Source organism: Bidens hawaiensis, unplaced genomic scaffold (assembly GCF_021521415.1).
Source record: "Bidens hawaiensis isolate Kalapana, Puna unplaced genomic scaffold, B.hawaiensis_p1.1 tig00053262_1, whole genome shotgun sequence".
NCBI classification, from domain to species: domain Eukaryota; kingdom Viridiplantae; phylum Streptophyta; class Magnoliopsida; order Asterales; family Asteraceae; genus Bidens; species Bidens hawaiensis.
This window is the reverse complement of record NW_027499599.1, coordinates 69,674-74,177: the sequence shown is the minus strand read 5'-3', so window position 1 is coordinate 74,177 and position 4,504 is coordinate 69,674. Positions and strand designations below refer to the sequence as shown.

Here is a 4,504-nt window from a genome sequence, read left to right as displayed (position 1 = left end):
TTCAATCCTTTTCATTTTCATGGGTAATTTTCTCCTCAATATTTTGAATTTTCCCACAATTTCACTCTCAGTGTGTGTTAGTGTTTGTGTGCGTAACCTATTCATACATACAGTATGTGTATTATTAGTGTATTCAATGTTTCTTCATCTTTGCATGCTTCAACAACCTCATAGTATTAACCCTAAAAGAAATTGTTATTATTATTATTATTATTATTATTGTAGATTGTTTTATTGTATAATTTTATTTTAATAACTATGGTTGAGCAAATTGAAATTACTAAGGAGAAGATGAAGGATGATGATGATCTTGAAATGTTGTTGGATGAAATCCCTTTTCATCAATCACATGACAGTGATAATAATAATAATAATAATAATAATAATAATAATAATAATAATAATAATAATAATAATAATAATAATAATAATAATAATAATAATAATAGTAACAATGGTTATGGCTATGATTACGATTATTCGCCTATGATGTATGGTATGTATCATGATAACCCCTCATGTAGTTACAAGCAGAACACATGTTCTCCTCAATCAAATAAGTGTTTTTCAAGTTTTTTCGATAATCCCACCCCGAAATCTCATATGATTTTCAGAAACTTCGGTTCAATTTCACCCAGTTTGGTAGCTAATTCAACCGGTTTTAGAAAATCCTTCACAAATTCTTCAAGAAACCCTGTTTTGAATTACCCGATTTGAATTCCTGAGAGTTTGTATTCTATGAATCCAAGTCACCAGAGTCAAAATCCAGCTTTAGATTTAGCTGTTTCTGGTAATGTACATCGCACAAGAAAAAATAGTTTGATGATTCAAGGTGAAAGTGTAAATCATATAAGAAATGGAGGGTTTAAAGGGCAAAACAAGAAGTGTAATCATTTATGTGAAAGTGGCAAAATATTAAAGGGATGTAACACTTTAGCTGATGTTAAAGGTTAGATATACATGTTTTCTAAAGAGCAAAATGGGTGTCGATTCATACAATCGGTTTTTGATGAGGAGGATCTAAAACATGTTGAGATGGTGTTTGATGACACGATCGGGCATGTGAACGATCTTATGGTGAACCCTTTTGGGAATTACCTAATGCAAAAGCTTTTGGAAGTTTGTAATGAAGAACAAAGGAGGTGCATTATAATGGAGATCACTCGAGAGCCACCCGAACTTGTTCATATCTCGTTGAACACACGTGGGTATGTTTCTTTTTCTTATGTGAATCTTTCGGGTCTTCTTTTTTTAGTTTCTAGTTAGTTTAGGACACTGAAAAACGTTTATAGGTGATTTCTAACATATGTTTGGTTTCGAGGTAGTCCACTATTTGTAAAAAATCAAGGTTCGCTTATTTGGCTTTTCTCTAGTAATTTGTGCTGGTTAGTTTATAAGAAATAAAAATACATTCAAAATACACACTTTGCCGACATTCTGATATAATTTTTTTCAAAAACCTAGTTACATTCAAAATAAAATATTTTTTCTCGTGAATTTAAAAAAGTACTTTATCGCCTAAAGTATTTTTTTTTTTAATATCACTCGATTATCAATTAAAAAAATATAACCGAATTTCGGAAAAACAAGCAGGTTATACAAAAGTGTGAATTTAGTTTTTTTTTTAAAAATTAACAAGCGCAACTTATTAGAGAAAAATCATATGTAAAATGAAATATTGATACAAGACAGAAAATGAAATGAATTGGTTCTCTTAGAAGTCCACTTTCCTGGAACCAAATATGTTTCATAAACACCTAAAACCAATTATGATCACACATTGTGTTTGTTACAGGACACGTGCGGTGCAGAAACTTATAGAAACTCTTACGACAAGAAAACAAATCAAGATGGTTATCTCTGCACTCGAACCAGGATTCCTTGCGCTTATTAAGGATCTTAACGGGAACCATGTTATTCAACGATGTTTGCAGTGCCTGACTAACGAAGATAATAAGGTTTTTCACTTGTGTTTGAATCTTTAATCATATAATAAAGCTGGAATGTTTAGTAACCTTTTTTAATTAATTTTGTGGCAGTTTATCTTTGAAGTTGCTTCAAAGTTCTGTTTGGACATTGCTACCTATCAACATGGATGTTGTGTATTGCAAAGATGCATCAATCACTCAACTGGCAAGTACCAAGAACGATTAATATTGGAAGTTTCTGCAAATGGGCTTCTTCTAGCACAAGATGTATTTGGGTATGTTAATTATGAACATGACTGCTTTTATATAAATGGTTTTAAAGTTTGTGTATTATGAATGCAGAAACTATGTTGTACAATCTATATTGGAGTTACAAATACCATCTGCAGTATCAATGTTGGTTTCTCAGTTTAAGGGCAATTATGTCCATCTTTCCAAACAAAAGTTTAGCAGCCATGTTGTTGAAAAATGTTTATCGGTGTTGGATGACCATTACAGGTGGAAAATCATACGTGAATTACTTTCGGCTACTCATTTTAAACAGTTGCTTCAAGACCCGCATGCCAATTATGTTGTCCAAACTGCCCTTCGAGTCACTGAGGTCTGAATCTCTTTAAGTTAGTATAGTCTAGCTGTCTAAACATGGGTACGTTGGGTTATGGGTCAAGTTGAATTGGGTTGGCTTGAAATGATATTTTTCAAAAAAAAATAAAAATTGAGAAATCTTTTTTCAATAATACATGCTATTTTGAAGGTTTTTTGCTTTAATAATATATAATGGTGTTAATAAACTTGAGCCTAAGCTTGGCTTGATATTAATTTTTCAAGCTCGAGTTCAATTTGTTTATTATTTATTAAATATTTAATTGTTTTAGTTTTTGATATATAATTACTTTTACATATGTATACTTTATATCATGTGTAAGAAAACCTATATTATTTAATTCTTTTTATCATAATTTAATATAATATGATTTTATTATGTTATGTAACTATATATCTGTCATATAAAATAACTATTTATATAAATAACAAGTTCGGTTAATCTCGATTATTTATAAAGGTAAATTTAATTATATAATCATTTCACAGTCAGTCCCATTCATAAGTACTAATTCATAAGTAATTAACCGGCTAAAAGTTAATAGCAAATAATGTGATCTAGTTTTCAAACAGGGCTCTCTTCATAACTTGTTGGTGAAAGCAATCGAATAGCACAAGGCGATCTCAAGAAATAGCCCGTATTCAAAGCGGATTTTCTCACACAAGCTTTTAAAGAAGTGACAAATATCTCCTGTCATAATGTTGTTGTTTCATGTGTTTATTATCAGTTTACTATCCACATTCACCAGATAATCGGGCTTTGCTTGTGTGTTCAATATCCCAACATGCCAAGTCTATGTGTCGTTAGGGCCCACGACGTGCTTTGTTAATGTTGTTGAGTGCAAGCATAACGTAGGGAAGTTGTTTTTGGATTCCAGTTGCTTAAATTTTTTTTTCTGTTGTGTGTTTACCGTGACATGTGCAGGTTTCTTTCCTGTACATTTTGGTTATTTAAGGATATTTTTATCATTTCAACTGTTTGAATGATGCATTGTATTTGGCTCGTTTCAATGCGTACACTACATACATTAAGTGTGTACTTTTTACTATAAAATCGTCAATGAACTCTGATCCGACACATGGAAATCTAAAGTTTGTGCATATGACAATCATGGTAAGGTTTGCATTTTCAGTTATTGTAAAGATGCATGATAGTTTTAAGGTGTTCAATATGTAAGATTCTCAATCTTAGAGTATAGCATAAGAGTTTGTATTTCCCATTAACACTTAGGGTATGTTTGGCAGGAAGTTTTTAGAAGTTTTAAGAAAAAATTTCTACTTAATTTAAAGTCTTGTTTGGTTCAAAGAGCATAAAGCTTTTAGGTAGGGAGAAAAAGTTTAAAGCTTAAAGCTTCTACTAGTAACGTTTAGAAAGAGCTACAAGCTTCTACTAAGTAACCTTCTTTAAATAAATTTACTATTATTATTTTTAGTTATGGCTATTTTAGTTATTTTATACATTTATTAAAAGCTCCAACTACTCTGCCAAACATCTAAATATATCTAAAAAACGACAGCTTCAAGCCATCAGTCACCAGCTTCAAGCTACCAGCCACCAGCTTCCAGCTACAGCTGCCAGCTAGTTTTGTCAAACATACCCTTGGTGAGAATCACAATCTCACACTTTCAAATTATGTTCGAGTATAAAAAGTATTAAATATTAAGTGAGAGAATCTTAATTCTCAATTGACCATAATTTAACATGTTTACATTATGCATGTAAAGTGGTATTGTATTAATCTTAATAAGGGTATAACCCGTGTTATACGCGGGTGGAAAAATATGTCAACAAACATAATAAATTTAAACAACAAATTCAAGCAACACAAAACTTCTTTAAACTTTCGGACCAAAACGTTAACCATTTACATTGTCTAGATATTAAAAGTTACAATAAGTTAATGTACATCGAACAACCAAATAACATCAACAAATGACATAAACATGTTCTTTCGTATTAAACTACCATCAAC

The 4,504-nt window shown here is 31.0% G+C and overlaps 1 pseudogene; it reads left to right on the top strand.

Moving 5' to 3' along the window:
- The first annotated feature begins 382 nt into the window (after positions 1-382).
- On the top strand, positions 383-3,708 carry LOC143600063 (putative pumilio homolog 7, chloroplastic; annotated as a pseudogene).
- The last annotated feature ends 796 nt before the right edge of the window (positions 3,709-4,504 follow it).